We start from the raw sequence: 9,202 nt of genomic DNA, 5'->3' as shown, positions 1-9,202 counted from the left end.
GTTTCATTCAATGGATCTAAAAAATTGATAAGCACGTTGCAAATGAATTATGTATTATCTTGATGATGAGAAAAGTGAATTCACAAAATTTTAGCTTCTTGGTGTAAATTGAATTGAAAATTTTCAGGCAATAATATACAAGAGGCATGATAATAATATCCTGTGAGGAAGGCAGGGTAAAAGATAACCAGAGAGTCTCCAGAGGGATATTATCATTAGAATGGTTGATACGAGAGGATGAGTAAGGTGGGTGGATGGAAGGAGGAAAGAATAATTTTCATGTTCTATTTGAAATTCATCCACCTTTAAACCAGAATTTTATATTAGTCTAAATGTTATACATTTCGATATCTAATATGCATTCACAATATTCACCTTATCTAAAGCCGTTTCTCTCTCATTGCTACACAATGAAGGTATTTGCAAACATCCATTGCTGAGAAGTTATCAGCGATTTGGATATTCAGATGCCCACAATTCTGAAACCATGATGAGAGGATAACATGGAAAAATGGAAAATAAAATGTAATAATAATGAATGAAAATCGGTCAGAAAAATTTTCTCACTTGTTTCCATATCAAAAGAAACTCTCTCAAGTCTCATTTGTCAATGAATTCATGATAACCATGAATCTCATGTTTACTCATGGATATTTTCATGAATTATGATTTATCCGTGAATAACATTAGCTATCTGATTTTTTTCTCACTCTTGGTTTATCATCAACAATATTATTATCATCATTTTCAATGAGAAAAATACTTATATATTAATGTTGATAATATGTTGAAATTCTGGTGAAGGTAAGCTCAGAATCTGAATCAGAATACTCAGTTAACACTAGAATAGAAAGAGATGGAAATTTCCTTTACCTCTCACCCAAGTATTCAGATAATGTTATAATAATAATCATGCTAATGTTGATGATGATGATCATGATGATGCTACTGAATTCAAGTGAGATGGTAAATATACATTTTCCTTGGGTTATTAACATGAAGTTCATGTGTTCATTGCAATGAATTGAAATTACTGTTCACATTTACAATGATAATCATCATGTTAATAGTTGGCAATAACAGGGAATCATAAAAATAATCAACTCATAGATGTTGGAGTGAAATTGTTGAGATTAAAAGTTTTTTTTTACGATTTTCTATTCAAATTATACTCTATTATCATCATGAAATTCACCATCACCAACAGCAGAATCTACATCAACAGGAGTAAAACATAAATAACCATGAAACAAATAAATTCTAGGAGAGAGAAAAAAGTTTCGAGAAGTTTGTGTTCGAATGTTGAGAAAAAAAAGAGCAGAATAAGGTAAAAGGTTCATTTTCGTTAATATTAAATTAACGATAATAGAAAATGTTTAAATTCTTTATTATTATATTTTCTGTGAATAATTTTCATTCCATGATTACTTTTTCTTGGAGAGATACTCAGTCTCTTCTTCTTGGAATGTTCAATATAATGAATCTTTTTTTATACTCATGAAATTGTATCTTTATTTCCATGAGAACAGAAAATTCTCATTCTGATTGAGATGAGATATTAATAGAAAAAGAATCGAAAATTTTTATATTGGACATGATTCACTTTGATTCTTCTGTGTTGATTATTATTACTGTTGAATCTGTTTCATGATGGATGGAAAAATGAAGAAAAAAAAAGTTCTGATTCCCAGTTGATTGTTGGAAAGGTAAACGAATGATGTTTGATAAACATAATGGGAAATCAAAGGTATTGTTGATAGGGAATTGATGTTATCATGAGAGGCTCTGAAATTTTGGGTGTATTATTTTTTCCTGCTTTCGAAAACTAGCAAAAAATGAAGAAAATTTATTCTTTTTGTTCATTTTCTCTCTCTGGCTCTGGTTCTCCCATAGAATCCATCATTATCATCTTTGTCTTTTTATTATCATTTTTCTGACAAGTAAAATGTTGAAGGAAAAATGAGAAGTGAAAAAAAAAGTTCTGTCTCAATGGTTCAATGATTCAAAACGAGCAAGATTTTTTCGCCATCTCATCCATGATATTAATTGAGTGATAAAATGATTTCCATTGAAATTGAATTTGGATTCTGAGAAGAAGATGAATGAAAAAAAAAATATGATTTAGATACAATTTAGAGAGAGTTAATTAAATTACCCAAATTGTAACTTGATGATAATCAGGGTAATTGAATGAATGGTTCATACTCATTCAAAGATTATATTAGCATGTTGATGATGATGATGAATCCATGGAATCCTCTGAATCTCTGAAAATGAACAATGAGTTTACATGAGGAAAAAGAACAGGAAAAAAAATTGATTGTTAATGGTTGTCAATGAGTTGCATGGATAATCAGCTAATTGAAGTTACTGGGTTTAGAATAATCTTCCTCTCGTTCCCTGTCTGAACCAGAATTCATGGTGGAAAATGTTAATTAATTTTCCTTGGATCATTCAGACTCACTGTAACCCAGAATTGATGATAATCAACAAACAACAAAACCAGAAGATTGATCAACAAACAGTAGAAAACATACCAACCATGAATACATGATATTTATACACTTTTCCTGAATCGAATTGTGAAAAACAACTGATTAACAGAACTATTTTATATTCTGTTTATGATAATCTGAAAGAAGATGATGAAGATCAGCTCGAGAATCAATGAAAAAGAGAAAAGTTGTGTCTTAATATTCGAGAAATTTGGAATATTCAACTATCAGAAATTCAGAATATTAAAGTTTCAGTTTCGAATTTAATTTTCATGTTAAAATATTCAATTTATCATCAATTTAGAATTGAAAGAGAAAGAAAGTTCCTAAAAAGAGGCAGATTAACATGAAAGTTTTAAAAATTTTCTTTTACAAGTAAATCGCTTTAATCGATCTCGTCGATTTACTTATCATCATGTTTATCATCTTATTCTTATTCTTATTGTTATTTTCTCCATTTTTTTCAATACTTTTCCTTCTGTTGGAACTTTTCTCTCTATTCACTCATGATTCAATATTATCCATTGATTTTACAATTATGAACAAAAAGTTCTTGATGATTATATCATCATGTTGGAAAAATATTGATTCAGTCAATGAGGATTGAAATTTTCCAAAAGCTAATATCAAGTTAAGATAAATACAAAAATAAACTCATGATGATGGTGATTTCCATCAACTGTTAACAAGGAAAAAGACAAAAAAAGGTTTCGTGTTCAGGAATCATCGATAATAATCTCATGAATCGACTGAACATGAAATCAGAAGAGAAAAAATAAATATTCTGAGCAATCAGGTGATCGGCAATCATAATATGAGTTTCAAGAATTACCATGAATATAATGAACCTTAGATAGAGAAAAATTAAGATGACAGATTAATTATCTCAATAAGAGGAAGAGGAAAACTTGAAGAAAATAAAAAAAAGTTCCAAGATGATCTAAACATGGGATCGACTCTTTCTGAATTTTTCTGAGCAAGAAAAGAGAGAGAGAGAGAGAGTGTTTCAATTTAATTTCACCAAAGAGATTAGACTCCGTATCAAATGAGTTAATAACACAATTATTAAAACTATAGACTTTTAATATAAGAAAAATCAATTTAGGATTTGAACGTAAAGTCAACACCATGAAGGTGCCAACTCAACTAAATTCAAAATGGCGGAGAGAAAAGATGAAGAGAGAGAAAGGGGAAACATTGTAGGGGAAAACAAGGTGATCTGGCCAGGTACTAAACCAGTTTTAGTACCTGGCCAAAGTTGTTATGACATTATCCGGGCACCATCCTCGTAAAGTCCCTTTTACGAGCAGAATTATTCAAATGACTCAGTAGACTTTCCATATCAAAGGTTGCAGTTAGATTGTTCATTCCAATATAATAATAAATTTAAGAGGTTAATAAATGAAAATACCCAACACCAAGCCCATGCACCGAGTTGATTAATTATTGATTGAATTTGTTTTTAAGATAATAATATTCAGCTTCCACGGCATAATCCTTAAATTCGTCCATTGAATTTACCTTTACCACAGCAATATACTTTAAAATACCAGGGAGGAATCCATTTTTAATATATCTTATTTTATCATCGAAATCCATATTTGGATCAAATTTAGCACACAGGCCAACCATTTCAAAGAAATAAGATATAACATCTTGACCTTCGTGTTGCTTTTTATTTTCAATTTTCGAGCGTAATTCATCTTTATGTAGCGAAGGTTGTTTAAAAGCTGCGAGTAATTTAGCTTTCAAATCGTCAAAAGTAGCTGGTCGTTGATCAACAGGTTTACTTCTTATACTACCAACATACCAATCTTTAGCAGGACCAATTAAATAAACAGGTAATCGTCTTAGTTTATCAATATTTTTCAAGCCAGCGGCTTCAGTTATTTGTTCAAAATCGTCAAGCCAATCATAGACATCAGCATTATTTCCATCAAAGTTTTTAATATTGTTTAACAAAGTATCATCGAAATATCGGCTCGTCATAGTTAAAAAAAAACTTTTGTTCAATGTAGACTGACTATTAAATCCAACACAAACGAACCAGCAATCTTGAAATAAACGGCTAACTCAATTAACCAAAAAGACAAAAGTTTCACAGATCCTGGAACAACGGACAATCGAATCAGCTACTTGAACGACAAATTATTAAAATAGCAAATTATAACAAAAAATAATCAATAACTAGATTATCCAAAGAATCAAATACAAAATTTTCTATTATGACAAATTTTCACAACAAATTGACTATTAAATCCAAAAATAACAACGAACCAACAAATCTTGAAACGAACGGTTAACTCAATTAACCAAAGACCAAAAGTTTCACAGATTCTTGGGGCAACGGACAATCGAATCAATGAGTAGAAAACAGAATAAACAAAAGCACTCAAAATTAGGCAATCAAATTTTACGGAATTTATGAAATGACGAAGATGATAAACATTAACTAGTTTATCAAACGAATTTAAACGAAGTTGACCAAATGACGAAAGTGATAAACAATAACTAAATTATCAAACAAATTTTTAACCAAATGTTGAACGTAATTCACCAATTGACGAAAGTGATAAACAATAACTAGTTTATCAAACGAACTCCAAAGAAATTTACCAATTGACGAAGGTGATAAACAATAACTAGTTTATCAATAAAATTTTAAACGAAGTTGACCAAATGACGAAGTTGATAAACAATAACTAAATTATCAAACGAATTCAAACGAAGTTGACCAAATGACGGAAAGTGATAAACAATAACAGATCAAATTGTCTGATTGATCCACCTAAAGGAGCACAGCTTTGTAACTAATAACTAAGTTACTCGATCGTTTCGACAAATTAATCACCACGTAGACCAATGAAACACAATTGTAACTAATAACTAAGTTACTCGATCGTTTCGACAAATTAATCACCACGAAAACCAATGAAACACAATTGTAACTAATAACTAAGTTACTCGATCGTTTCGACAAATTAATCACCACGAAAACCAATGAAACACAATTGTAACTAATAACTAAGTTACTCGATCGTTTCGACAAATTAATCACCACGTAGACCAATGAAACACAATTGTAACTAATAACTAAGTTACTCGATCGTTTCGACAAATTAATCACCACGTAGACCAATGAAACACAATTGTAACTAATAACTAAGTTACTCGATCGTTTCGACAAATTAATCACCACGTAGACCAATGAAACACAATTGTAACTAATAACTAAGTTACTCGATCGTTTCGACAAATTAATCACCACGTAGACCAATGAAACACAATTGTAACTAATAACTGTTACTCGATCGTTTGACAAATTAATCACCACGTGACCAATGAAACACAATTGTAACTAATAACTGTTACTCGATCGTTCGACAAATTAATCACCACGAAAACCAATGAAACACAATTGTAACTAATAACTAAGTTACTCGATCGTTTGACAAATTAATCACCACGTAGACCAATGAAACACAATTGTAACTAATAACTAAGTTACTCGATCGTTTCGACAAATTAATCACCACGTAGACCAATGAAACACAATTGTAACTAATAACTAAGTTACTCGATCGTTTCGACAAATTAATCACCACGAAAACCAATGAAACACAATTGTAACTAATAACTAAGTTACTCGATCGTTTCGACAAATTAATCACCACGTAGACCAATGAAACACAATTGTAACTAATAACTAAGTTACTCGATCGTTTCGACAAATTAATCACCACGAAAACCAATGAAACACAATTGTAACTAATAACTAAGTTACTCGATTATTTCACTAAAAGAAACACGAATTATTAGGCTAAAACTAAGGATAAATATTAACTTAAACGGGTCAGATTGTTGAATTATTTCACGCAAGCGAAAAAAAAGTATTCAGTATTGCTCGACAGTTATTGTTTCTGCTTGTTTCTTTTTTTGGAGATACAATAATTAATGTTTCTTTGTGTCTGAGTTTTTTTTTTACGTACAAGGTAGAAGAAAACTGGTTTCTACTCAAACTAGTTGAAATCTTTGATAAGCTTCACTCGATATGGTTAGATTCAAAACGAGTTTTTGAGAACAACCTTATAATTATTTTTGTTGGCTTTAACTAAAAGATTGAAAATGAAACTAAATTGAAAAACCTGATTTTTGATCGATTTTTAATTCGATCTTTCAACAAAGAAATGAATGGATATTATCATTGAATTACTTTGATTTTATCTCTTTACTAAAATCAAAGATTATTTTGTTAATCTCAAAAGAAGTATAAAAGTATTACAAAGATCTTGTAATTAAAACAAAGAGCATATAAAACGAAGGGTTGGCCTGACTTGGAGAAGAAATAGCAGAAACAACGAAAACTTTGACTTTTCAATACACAAAACAATTCACTGGACGAGAAGTAGGTTATTCAATAAAGATTGCTATGTAAGATGAACGGAAAATCACGTCTGGGTCACCAAAAATGTTTCAATTTAATTTCACCAAAGAGATTAGACTCCGTATCAAATGAGTTAATAACACAATTATTAAAACTATAGACTTTTAATATAAGAAAAATCAATTTAGGATTTGAACGTAAAGTCAACACCATGAAGGTGCCAACTCAACTAAATTCAAAATGGCGGAGAGAAAAGATGAAGAGAGAGAAAGGGGAAACATTGTAGGGGAAAACAAGGTGATCTGGCCAGGTACTAAACCAGTTTTAGTACCTGGCCAAAGTTGTTATGACAAGAGAGAGAGAGAGAGAGAGAGAGAGAGAGAGACTAAGAGGGCTCGGTTGAAGGTGGTGGGCATCTCCATCATGTATCATGGTTATTACACTGATATTTATTGTAAGTACTAAGAAACCCTCCTGCTGATTGAGATAATATCATGAAGAGTGAAAGAAAAACAAAAATCAAGATGATTATCATTAGTTAAGCATTAAAAGTGAGCGTTAAGAGATGAAGATAAAATTGCCAAAAATTGATGGAATAAGAAATAAATAAAATAAAATACCATTGATATGAGATGATGCAGACTGATGATAAAAAAAAGTTTCAGAAAGTAAATGATGTAGAGATGAAAAAGTCACAATAACACCTTAGGGCATATTTTGTGCAGATTGTGTTTGCATCAATAAAAACATTGCAAAGTAAATATCAACAACTATTAATACTGAGAGAGAGAGAGAGAGAGAGAGAGAGAGAGAGAGAGAGAGAGAGAGAGAGAGAGAGAGAGAGAGAGAGAGAGAGAGAAGATTCAGAAAGCAATATCAGCCATCAGAAGCCATCATCTTCTTATTGCAAATGATATTAGTCCAAGAAATAATTCATCACCATCATGAAATAAACAATAAGAATGATATTTGTCAGCTGGTAAACAATAAACATGAAGATGATCATGTTGTAGTGTTGATAAAGAAAAAAAAACAAGTTTTGTCCATTATCCAAGTGTAACTGGACAATAACATCAACAACAACAATGTAAACACTTTGTTGATCTGCAAATACAACATTTCAATCACAAATACATGTAATATTACATATAAACAGCAAGATGATGATGATGATGATTATTATCAGAAACATTTACACTTTTCAATTTATTGCAATTTGATTTTGAAAATCATTTAAAATGCACACTTACCTGTTAACCATATCATCAACATGATATTGCAAACCAATGATTAGAATCACTTTCAATCATTATCAGCTAATCAACATTTTTGATTTGAAACGTTGATCTCTCTTGATGGTCTGTTAATAGTTAGAAAGTTACTGATAATGAGATGATGATGATGATGATGATGATAAAAAAAAGATAATCAAGTTGACCGTAAGTTACCCATGTAGTTTCAGCATCATGTTCATCAATGTACATCAGATAAATGCTTCTCTGCATGTGATTTATCAGATTCACTGCATGAGGTGTTAAGGTGTTTGCAGGTATTTCTTATGTTGGTTTTCATTGGTTTCGTTTTTTCAGCTTCACATTACATCACATTTTAACTAATACAAATCGATTTAAATTAGTCCACAGTGTTACCTTATTAATGGCTGATTCCTTCATCTTCTTGATGATGATGATGATGATGATGATGACGGTGATGTATTTGAAATTTCATTGCAAAAGTCAACAAGTTTATTACCTGAATCTTTGGTCATTTTGAAACATTTACCAATTTGTATCAAGTTTAATTTGTTTTCAGTGTTTTTTTTGTGAGTTGATTTGATTTGATTTGTTTTTATACTTCTTTTTGGCTGATTGATTTTACAACATCTTCCAATGTCATGAAGTTTAAATGATTGTCAGTTTTAATGGTGTTTGATTTGTTAGATTGCTTAACTTAATTGTTAACCTTTAGTTGATTGATCAAAATCGGTTTTTACTTTTTTTTTTAATTTTACCTTTAAATATCTGCAAGGTAAATGAATTTACAGTTGCAAATGATTAAGTAATTGTAAACGCCCTTTGATTGCTGATTGAAAAGCATTAACAACTTTGTTTTTCTGTCAAATTGATTAAGATTAAATTGCAATATAAACACACATAGAGGTTGTGGTCAGTCAATGGTGATTTTTCATGCAATTTGAACACAACAACAGATATTAGATTATCATTATGAGAGGTACAAGAAAAAGATGATGAAGTGAAAACTCAAAACAACCGGAAAGATAAAAAAAATGTTAGAACCGAAATGATCAGTCGAATGTGTATAA

The 9,202-nt window shown here is 30.4% G+C and overlaps 1 long non-coding RNA gene across 3 annotated transcripts; it reads right to left on the bottom strand.

The window, feature by feature from the left end:
* Positions 1-1,380: 1,380 nt before the first annotated feature.
* LOC128388310 (uncharacterized) lies at positions 1,381-8,673 on the bottom strand. Of its 3 annotated transcripts, XR_008325259.1 has the most exons (4): positions 8,130-8,673; positions 7,500-7,658; positions 2,156-2,267; positions 1,381-2,087 (listed from the first exon to the last, which is right to left on the bottom strand). It is a non-coding gene; the product is annotated as an uncharacterized LOC128388310 (long non-coding RNA). The 3 variants fall into 3 exon arrangements; XR_008325258.1 differs by lacking the exon at positions 7,500-7,658; XR_008325257.1 differs by lacking the exon at positions 8,130-8,673 and having other exon boundaries at positions 7,500-8,119.
* Positions 8,674-9,202: the final 529 nt, after the last annotated feature.

The sequence above is a fragment of the Panonychus citri genome, unplaced genomic scaffold, assembly GCF_014898815.1.
Source record: "Panonychus citri isolate SS breed McGregor unplaced genomic scaffold, ASM1489881v1 Contig00096, whole genome shotgun sequence".
Classification (NCBI taxonomy): domain Eukaryota; kingdom Metazoa; phylum Arthropoda; class Arachnida; order Trombidiformes; family Tetranychidae; genus Panonychus; species Panonychus citri.
The sequence above is the reverse complement of the archived record's forward strand: the minus strand, read 5'-3'. Positions and strand labels throughout refer to the sequence as shown.